The sequence below is a fragment of the Nicotiana attenuata genome, unplaced genomic scaffold (assembly GCF_001879085.1).
Source record: "Nicotiana attenuata strain UT unplaced genomic scaffold, NIATTr2, whole genome shotgun sequence".
Taxonomy (NCBI): domain Eukaryota; kingdom Viridiplantae; phylum Streptophyta; class Magnoliopsida; order Solanales; family Solanaceae; genus Nicotiana; species Nicotiana attenuata.
In genome coordinates this window covers 57,476-68,412 of record NW_017674847.1, presented here as the reverse complement: position 1 = coordinate 68,412, position 10,937 = coordinate 57,476, and the positions used below count along the sequence as shown (strand labels likewise).

Genomic DNA, 10,937 nt, shown 5'->3' with positions numbered 1-10,937 from the left:
CAAAAAGCCATTCTTCATATACCTCAGCTCCGAGAATAGAAGTGGTTCGTTTTGTTTCTATACGCAATTCAAGATTTCGTTTGTCTTCATGTTGGCGATTTCTGATGTGAATTCGGCGGGTCGTCCCCCCTTCCTACGGGTTCCCCCACCGACCCAGTGACACACCAACCACGCCCCTTCTCTTTCTCCGATCATAAAGCCCCCTGATCCCTTTATTTGTCTTTCATCCCCCCTGAATAAGTAAGACCCCGCTCTTTCTAATTCAAAAAAAAGAGGGGCGAAGCGCCCGTTTGAAGTGGCGAAGGCCTATGCTACAGTAAGAAAAAAAGTACGTTGAGGTTACGAAGTCACTTAGTCGAACTAGAAAACTATAAAGAAAGGGAGGCTAAGGTTACGAAGTAAGGTCAGCTGGTTAAGGAAAGCTCAGGTTATGAAATCGCTTAGCCGTTAATTAATTTAAAAATAAAAGAAAAATGAAAGTAGTAGTGAGGCGTCGGTACGGAGTTGCGTCAGCTGTGGATATAGACTAGGCTAAGGGACGGACTTCATCTCTTCTATTTTCTTCACTTACACCTTACACTTCAGCTGAGTCTAACGAGGCTCAGGTGCGGAGCCTTCCACTGTGGACCGAGACTACGCAAAGGTAGAACACCATGGAAACTTCGCTGACTTTATCATCAACCTTGATTTTGCTACGCTCAATAAGAACCCGGAATAACGGAAATAGGTTCGTGTTCCGCTTCCAAAGTTAGTCGTCTTTGCCCAAGTGTGAACTGCAGACGACTCTCCAGTGGTTCCATTCCTTCTTACTGTACTTCTGGGTCAACCCAACCCGAATGGGAAGAAGAGGGTCAGCCAAACTGCGGTCCACTTTGTACGTTTGCTGAGCAGACCACTCAGGCATTTTAGAAAAGGGAAGGGAACTTCTCACCCCGAGGGAGGCGGGAAGCGGTAGCTTCTAGAATGGAAGCTTCTCCTTTACTTTTTTAGAGCGTATCGCTATTTTGAAATAAAAAAAAGGTTTATGGATGAAGTAATCGGAATGACAAGTGGTTACGGTTGCGGAAAGCGGAGAAAGTCGGGAACCGTCGGTTACCTTTTGAATCAAAGTAGCGACAAGCCGAGTATTACGACTACAGGGGGAGAAGCAAAGCTTCGTAGACAGCTTCGCTTCCTCCTCGCTTCTTTCCTGGCGACTAGCTTCTCAAGTGGGCGGCTTGGTAAGCAAGCTATCTTCAGCATCGGTAAAATCCCTATCAATAATAGGCCGGAATGGTGGGGAAGGAGGCCCTCCCTACTTCAATGGAAAGGGGGGAATCGCCGTTTCACAGCCGCTCCTCTACAACTACCTTTCGCCCAACATGATCACGAACGAAGACAGAGAATTGCGTAGATAGGAGGACGAAACGAACCACTTGTCCTGATCGGAACGATTGAAGAAAGAAAGAGAATGGTGGCTCCTTTCGCCCAGGGGACATCGTCGGAGAACAATGTCGGGGACAGGGTGAGAACCTTCCGTTGGTTACGCCCTTGTTGTGTCGGTTCTTCCATATTTAGATATGGAGATAGATCCATATAGAGATCTATATCTTTCTATCGATAAATAGATCTATTGAGAAATGGATATTGATCTGGTTTCAAGATCTATGAACAAGAGAGATCCCTAAATATCCATTTGAGAAAATAGATGAATAGATAGGGCGAAGCCAGCTGAAGGAAGGTCGCGTTAGCGCCCCTTATTTCACTAAAGCAAGAAGGGAGAAAGTTGACTTTGAGAAAGAAGGGCTTCTATTTAGATTAGTTTCTTAGTAAAAGATAAGGCAAGAAGCAAGGGCGTAGCAGCTGCGCGAAGTTGCGCCTTAGCGCATCCGTTTTCTTNTGTCCGACCACGGAGAAGGCTACCACATCAAGGTGACAGGATTCGAACCTATGGCCCTCTGTACCCAAAACAGATGCGCTGACCAGACTGCGCTACACCTCGTCTCACCACCCCGAAGCATATAGATCCACCCGATCGATGAACACTCAAACCGAACTCGCCCATCCTTTTGGGCACAGGGATGCGAGAACCAATCCGAGTAATCAACCGCTTTTTTTTGAATCTGCCTCAAGCAAGCCACCCCAACCCTACCGCCAAAAAGCCGTCCGTATAGTGCAGGAGCGCTCACATTTTATTGCTTACTCTTTCACTTTCATTTCAAAATCCGGCTCGCTCCCGGCTACGGTTTGGACCTTTCGCCTGCTTAGAAGTGGATTCGAACCACTGACACAAGGATTTTCAGTCCTTTGCTCTAACCAGCTGAGCTACCTGAACCACTTTCCTAAAGTCTGTTTTCTTCATCGAATAGCGCCCTACCTTACCACTTGACTAGTAAGGGAAAAGCCCTTTACTAAACTAAGAAAATAGAATAGATAGGCTTTTTTTGCTTGTTCGTCAAGCTTTCGAGCAGCTCTTTCAACTGCCGCCTAATCCCCCAACATGCTCAAGAACCGAGAGCCGTCCAGGGACTGGATGGCCGGAGGGAGCTTGCTAATAGAAAGAAGATAGGCCGGTCAAAGAAAAACAAGGTGCAACGGGCTCTCCGCTCCTAGTCACTAAGAAGTGCTATTCTGTCCTCCGGGGGACTGGACTCCACCAAGAGGTTCTTTCTCTCACGTAATTTCGCCCGCCCCTTTCATTTCCGTATCGGAGGAAATGGGATTCGAACCCATGATACAATCTTCTTGTATGTCGATTTAGCAAACCAATGCCTTAAGCCACTCAGCCATACCTCCAAGTTGTTGATCGGAATAGAATTGGATGTGCCGGGTTTGGTTGCTTGCCCGAAGGAAGGGCTATCTGATCCGATCAACTACGTAAGCCGTAGCGCGCTAGTGCGCGTACTCTTCCTCTATGAGCAAGACTCTATCCAGATCTATGGATCTTATCTCCCCAGCATCAAAGCGAGACTCCATCCAAATCTGCCACTCCTTGGGCTAGGCGTTCTGTTCTATGAACACCCCACCACTGAATGATTCACTTTCAAGTTCTCGCCTCCGACCCGGAAGAACACAGGGTCAAGCCAAGCCCTGACCCGCCTAAATGGAATTCATGTCTCCTTCGTCTAGGCGAGAAGGGAGGGGAACTGGACTCTGCCTCTTCTATTACATTTACATTACATTACGGAGAAGTCCATTCTCGTCATGATCGATCCACGTCCTAGCGTAGTGCCCGGCTTTCTTAGCAACAAAATCTAGCTTACTAAGGTAGTTTACTTTTTCATTTTGAAAACAGAAGGCGAAGGCATTTTTCCTTGATTGCACGAGCTAGCCAGCAAGCCAGCAAACCCCCCCTTACTCACCTCAACACCTATAAAAAGAGCTCGTTCTCCTTTTCATTTCATAATAATAAGGTAAGCATCCAACTCTCGATCCAGAGCTACTGCTTCAAGAATCAACTGAGCTCAGGAAGTCAGGTTAAGACGTCAACATTGACAGGGGAGATGAAAAAGAATTCCTGTCTTTAGAAGTAAATCCCACTAAACTAGACTTGTACGCTTGACATGAAAAGTAGAGGCAAGCGGAGTCAAAGGCCGAGCCTCAACCAGCAAAGGGGGACAGCCATGCCAATCCAAGCACAGTAAAAGTGTGCCCACTCTACCCTTCTTTCTTTACCCTAGACTTCGTTCTTCAAGGAGACCCATGTGCATTTCCTCTGTTCTATGCTCGCTAAGCCCTTGTGCCTTTAGTTGAAGTATAGGTCGTCGATTCAATCTATCTTGATGGGATTTTTCTAGTAGGTAGCGAGAAGACTAGTAGTATCGACAAGAGGCTACATCAATAGCTGAAACTTTTTTTCGGGTAGGGTAGGCTTGGAGTTAGAAGTCCTATTCTTCCCAACCAAATAAGCACTTTTGCAAAGTTCACCTTCCCGCGGTCAAAACAAGACTTACGGATAACAATCAGACCTTACCAGGGACAGGGACCAGACTATAGAGCCTAATTTAAAAGAATTCGGCTTGCTTTTTCAATTCACAGCTATGAGCGAAGATTCCTCTATCTCTTGCTCGCTTCGATCGGACTCTGATAGCTTAGGGAAGAATGATGGGTCGCTAACGAGGCCCCTAAATGACCGCTCAAAAGGCCTACCTATTTTTTTTCCCAATCTGTCACTTGCTCGTCCCTATCTCATGAAAATGGTCTCTCCTCTCCCGGCGGCTTAGACTCATGTCTATAGTCAGTTGCTAAGATGATTCCCATTCAATCATTCTCATTCAATGTCAATGCTGCCTTATTTTTTTTTATTCCTTTCTTTCTACTAGTTCTTACATAAGCAATTTGCAGGAAGTAAACGAAGTCTTTCCTTCCGAAATCCACTCCTGAAGTCACGTCTTTCAGTACTGGGACTGAAGTTAAGTACTTTCGAGTTGCTCTTTGCCCAAAGCCCTCCTTCCGACTTAGTTAGAAATACCAACTCTAAATAGCTTTAGCATTTCTTTAGTTGAAAAAGGTATTTATAGATTCTAGAGCTCAGGGGAAGGTTTGGAACCCTAGTAGCAGAATGGAATCAGTTTACCGGGCTGACTTCCATGCCAACACGAGTAGTTTAACTCATCACTACCTCGTAAGGGCGTTGAGAATAGTTTTTGCTTTTTTTGCTGAAAACTTTTGAAAAAGTATTCAAAGAGCCTTTGCATAGTTTACGAATTCTGCTTAGTAGGGACCTAAACATAGGAATTTTTTTTCTCAGAGTAAGACCACGCCTTATGAAGAAAGGGGGAGAAAGGACGGATCACCTGTCGATTTGTGATCAAAGAAAACTATACCTGAAGAATGGATAGAGATTTACAAGCACAAAAGGGTAGGCTTGGCTATTAATCTACGCTCATTGATGAGACGGCGACATAGAGAAGAAAGTATACCCTTTGTCACCCCCTTGTCACTTAAAAGTAAAGAAGAGATACACACTTTGGAATCAAAATTTGGTGGGATTTAGGATGGAATCGAATAGCGAATGCACTTGCGGTTAAGACAGGTCCTGCATCTCCTACCTAATGCAATTGACCGACCCGCCATTTCTTTCCTTCAATAATGCCTTCGCTTCACTTCAAGACGCTATTTACCAAGGAAAGACTACCTTTTTTTTGAATGGAAGAAGCCGAAGGGGTGAACGAGCGCTGCGGTAACGAGCCGTAAGAAAGATGAGCAGAGCATTCCTTCCGCCGGCCTTTATAGGAGTAGGGGAGCGTGGTGAGATAGATAGACGTCCAATCCTGCAGCAGCTAGTTGCTNATACTTATTATACTTACTTATATATATATATATATATATATATATATATATATATATATATATATATATATATATATATATATATATATATATATATATATATATGCTTCTCTTGGAGACTATTATCCATATCTTATGATGCATGACTGCCTAACTGATCAGTGGTAACTGCCCGACCGGCCGTAGCTTAGTGGTAAATGTATAACTGCCCAACTGGCCGTAGCTCGGTTGTAAATGCATGACTGCCCGACCAGCCGTAGCTCAGTGGTAAATGTGTAACTGCCCAACCGGCCATAGCTCGATGGTAAATGCATGACTGCCCGACCAGCCGTAGCGCGATGGTAAATGCATGACTGTCCGACCGTCATGAAAGGGCTATTTCCCTACCTTTCTTTCTAGGCGCAGGATTTCATTCCCCTAGTGCTTCTGTCCTTCTGAGGGGTGAAAGCGAGATTGAATGCTCTAAGCTGAGTGTAAGGGTAAGGTAGAGATAGTCTTGGCAATTCATCTATTGGCTCACCATTGGCTTCATTGGGATCATTTTCTAAGTATAGGAAGCAGAGAGGTTGCTAGTAGGTTTTTCTAAGTCCCTCCGTAGTCCAGTCCTTGAGTTCTTCAGTCCCTTGCTACTTTCCTCCTCTTTTTCCTTTCCAGCTCTTTATACCAATGTGATTTAATTCCAGGTGCATATTTCAATTACGTCTTCCATGATTCTTAGATCCAGAGGTAGGACCGGTCCATCAATAGCAGCATCCATTCCTCTCGCACCTGGTCTAGTATCTCTTAGGTCGATATCCAGTAGCTCCAGTAGCAGCAGAGGGAGAAGATTTGATGGGATTTTTCTAGTAGGTAGCGAGAAGACTAGTAGTATCGATAAGAGGCTACATCAATAGCTGAAACTTTTTTCGGGTAGGGTAGGCTTGGAGTCAAAAGTCCTATTCTTCCCAACCAAATAAGCACTTTTGCAAAGTTCACCTTCCCGCGGTCAAAACAAGACTTACGGATAACAATCAGACCTTACCAGGGACAGGGACCAGATTATAGAGCCTAATTTAAAAGAATTCGGGCTTGCTTTTTCAATTCACATCTATGAGCGAGGATTCCTCTATCTCTTGCTCGCTTCGATCGGACTCTGACAGCTTAGGGAAGAATGATGGGTCGCTAACGAGGCCCCTAAATGACCGCTCAGAAGGCCTACCTATTTTTTTCCCAATCTGTCACTTGCTCGTCGGCCGTAGCGCGCATATAATACCATTATGAATATTAACATCTTTATTGAATACCTTAATAGAGTGTTAGGAACATACTTAGGCATGCTTTGAATAACACTCTATAGGAATGAATAACGTGGACATCCTTAACTACTAAGTAGAACCATTTATTGAATAACATTACGTTTACGTATCGTCACTTGGATCATGCCAAAAGAAAGAAGGATTAGCCTTAACATACCTTTGTCGCCAACTTTCTACTTGTATCTATGAACAATCTCCTCCACGCCTCAATCTTATACGCCAAAACTAGTCTTCTTCCACCTTACTTCACTACGAAAAAGTCTCCAATTTGCTATTATCCGGAAGAAACAGATGTGTATAACATCTATGTCATTTTCTGCATTTGCCTCAATCATAGAACTTACTATCCATTTTGTTGAAAAGGAATATGAGTTGTCTCCTTAAAAATGGAGAATGGGCGATGTTGTAATTACTGCACGAGCCAATCATCATCTAGTTTACCAAATATAGATTGAAATACTGAAAGAGAAAGCTGCAATAGAGTCAATGTTACCAGTGAAATCAGTTTTGACCCTAACTCCACCTCCATTTCCATGTCTCAACTTCCCACAAGTACATGGAGAAAACAAGAAAAAGAGCTTCATTTAAAAAATCGTTCGTGCTTCAAAATAATCCCAATTCAAAGCTTTATCAAAGAATTGTTTTGTGGAGTTCTACCATGAAGAAAAAGTTTAAAAAATGATAATATACTAACTCCTTGTAATGGCAACTCTTTAAGACACTATACAACTATATTATCTGTTAAATTCTCTATTTGCACTAACTAGAATTTCTTATGTTCACAAAATCAACAAAACAGAACCACGTAAGAAACAATCAAGTATAGGTGGCACAACCTCAATACATAGCAAACAACTAAATCAATGAGTTGCATGACTACTTACACGTGGATTGATGCCCACACAATAATTATCTACTAATTGATATATTACTTACACTAAAATCCAATGTTTCACCAATTAGCCACATAATAATTTCTAGATCTCATTTCACTTAAATACTAGTATACTCCATATATCTTAATATAATATACTTTTACTATCATGGTCGTGTGGTATATTGTATAGAACTAATTTATAAATATGGGGTATTATAGCTTGGATCATATGTTATCCCAAAATATCAAACTTCGGCGATACTCAATTTCTTCGATTCGGTTTACCCTCTGACCATCATAACACTTACTTATCACTTGTTCAACATGTCATAAATACTTATAACCTCGAAAATAGTCTTGTCCTTGAACTTATGTCAATTATCTTATGACAAATCCAATGTAGAAAAGTACGGAATATAACACCTTGTACCCGAGATTGTGGATTAATTTCTCCCAGGATAGAACGGATTACACACTGATGTAGCGGTATTTCAAACCTCAGTATTTCAACGAACACAAATGGCGACAGCAAATCACACTTACGTTGTTTGTTTTGTAAAAAAATAATGCAGAAAGGAAGAGGAGAACTCAGAAATTTTATATGGAAAATCTGAGGGAATAGTGTGCTATTTATAGCCAACATGTTGAGTTTAAACGAAGAGGTGCAACTCTTCAGAAGTTCTGTTATGATTGCTCACGTAAAACGACCATAACGTAAATGGCTATTTACGCAAAATAAAACGAGAATTCAAAATGCGGAGGAAAATTAATTTTCCGTTACAAAAACGGATAATTTGGATTAAATAATATTACGTTAATCTTTAATATTAACAAATAAATTTGGTCCAAAAAATTAATCAATTAATCATTTGACGAAATCCAAATCCAAAACCGAAGCCGTGCGAGCGACGACGGTGCGAGACTTGCCTTCTTCTTAACTCTTTAAGAGCTAGAAGAATAATAATTGTATATATACCCATCAAAAGTCTTTTCCTCCTCCAACATGGGACAATGTCCCTTTGTCAAGGAGAAAAACTTAAATATTTTATTTTTTCTCCATTTTCCTTTCACCCTCTTTTAAGCTAAAATAAGCTTAAAACCCCAACAGAGAATGTTTACTTTTGTAACGACCCGACCTGTCGTTTTGAGCTTTTGCACTTTTCTCGCCACTTCTCGGGCATGGCTTGCCCCGTGTGATCTATTATGACTTATGTAAATCGTTGGTTTTGGTTTTCAGGGTAATCGGAATGAATTTGGAAAAACAGTTCTCAGTTGAAGCATGAAATTTGAAAGGTTTGACCAAGTTTTGACTTTTTAGATTTGGATTTCTATGATTTGGTTAGCTCCATTAGGTGATTTTGGACTTGGGAGCGCGTCCGGAATGTATTTTGGAGGTCCGTGGTATATTTAAGCTCGAATTGGCGAAATTGGAAATTTGGCGTTTTTCGGTCGGCAGTGGAGATTTTGGTATCGGGGTCGGAATAGAGTTCCGAAAATGGGAGTAGGTCCGTTGTGTCATTTATGATGTGTGTGCAAAATTTCAGGTCATTCGGACGAGGTTTGATAGACTTTTTGATCGAATTCGGAATTCGGAAGTTTTGGAATTCTTAGGCTTGAATCCGAGGGTGATTTGATGTTTTGATGTTGTTTTGAGCGTTCCAAAGGTTGGGACAAGTTTGAATTATGTTATGGGGTGTGTTGGCATATTTGGTCGGGTCCCATGAGGCTCGGATATGTTTTGGAAGAGTTTTTGAAAGATTTTGGCATTTTGAGCATAAGCATGTAATGATCCAAAGGTCCATTTTTAGTTTTAGAGATCGAAATTTGATTTTGAGACTTCCGAAATTTTGATAATGAATTATAGGAGTGATCTGAAAAGTTTGGTCTAATTTCATCAAGTCGCGATTGGGTTTTTGACGCGAATCATGAGTTAATTGTTTAACGAGCGAAATAGATATCGCACTAAGCAAACGAGCTCCGAATTGAGTTTCGATTGAAGGACTATGTTCGTATCATTATTTGTGACTCATAGGAATAAGAATCATCGAATTCCGAATTCGTATGATGGAGTTAGAGCCTTTTTAGTGAAATTAAAGACTGCAGGTGCATCATATCTGGTGTGGACCTTTTAGCGACCAGATTGGACCTTTTAGCGACGGGAATTAAGCCTTTAGCGACCAAAATCGGATTTATTAAAGCTGTTACGTTTTTTTAGCTCATTTTGATGTTTTTTTTTTTTTTGTGAAAGAACACGGCTTGGGGCGATTTTTGAGCAAGAAATCATGGGAAATATGGAGGTAAGTCACTTGTGATCATTTCTACTCCATAATATTGAATTATCATTGAATAATCCAACTAGATTACATATTTTTGAGGTGTAAATTGGGGATTTGGACCTAGGGATTTGAAAATAAGATTTGAAGATTTGGAGGCCGAATTGTTACCGGAATTTAGTAATTTTGGTATAGTTGGACTCGTGGTTGAATGGGTTATCGGATTTTGTGAGTTTTGTCGGATTTCGAAGCGTGGGCCCGGGGGCCGGGTTTGAGCAATTTCGGGATTTTGATGTTAAATTGGATATTTTCGAGTGGGCTTCGCTCCCTTAGCATATTTTAATGATTATGTACTGATTGTGGCTAGATTTGGAGCATCCGGAGGTCGATTCGTGCGGGCGAGGCATCGCGGGCTAGAGTTTGGACCGGATCGAGGTAAGTAATGATTGTAAATACTGTCCTGAGGGTTTGAAACCCCGGATAACACATCGTTGTGTTATTTTGAGATGACGCACATGCTAGATGTCGAGCGTGGAGTTATGCACCGTTGAGGATAGTGACTTGGTCCGTCCCGTACGATTGTTAAGTCGCGTATTTGATTTGAAACCTTATGATATTCCATGTTCTAGAGATTGATATTATATTTTGGGTTGTATGCCATGTTTGGGGCCTTGTGCCGACCTGTTGAGACTCTTAAGGGCATTTTTACTATTTTTCCTCACTCTATTTGTTTGAAAGCATATCCTCAGTCATGTTTTTACCTGGTTATTGTTTAATCTGGTTTTATCACTATATTTCTTTAAAAATATGAAAACTGTTTGGGCTGGGTTCCCTGTTTTACTGATGGTCCGAGTGATCGTGAGTTGATGACTGAGATAGACCGAGGGTCTGATTGTGAGGTTGATGACTGAGATAGACTGAGAGTCTGATTGTGAGGTTGATGACTGAGATAGACTGAGAGTCTGATTGTGAGGTTAATGACTGAGAGAGATCGAGGGCCTGGTTATGAGGATTATATATCTATGGATCGGGCTGCACGCCGCAGCAATATATATATATATATATATATATATATATATATATGGATCGGGCTGCACGCCGCAGCGATATGTTGGATCGGGCTGCACGCCGCAGCGATATAGCGCTTGGGCTGTAGGAGCTCCTCCGGAGTCTGCACACCCCCAGTGAGCGCAGTCGACTATATATATGGATCGGGCTGCA

General features: G+C 42.0%; 1 non-coding gene across 1 annotated transcript; it reads right to left on the bottom strand.

Annotated features, from left to right (window-relative positions):
- Positions 1-2,240: 2,240 nt before the first annotated feature.
- On the bottom strand, positions 2,241-2,314 carry TRNAF-GAA. The gene has a single exon. It is a non-coding gene; the product is annotated as a tRNA-Phe (tRNA).
- Positions 2,315-10,937: the final 8,623 nt, after the last annotated feature.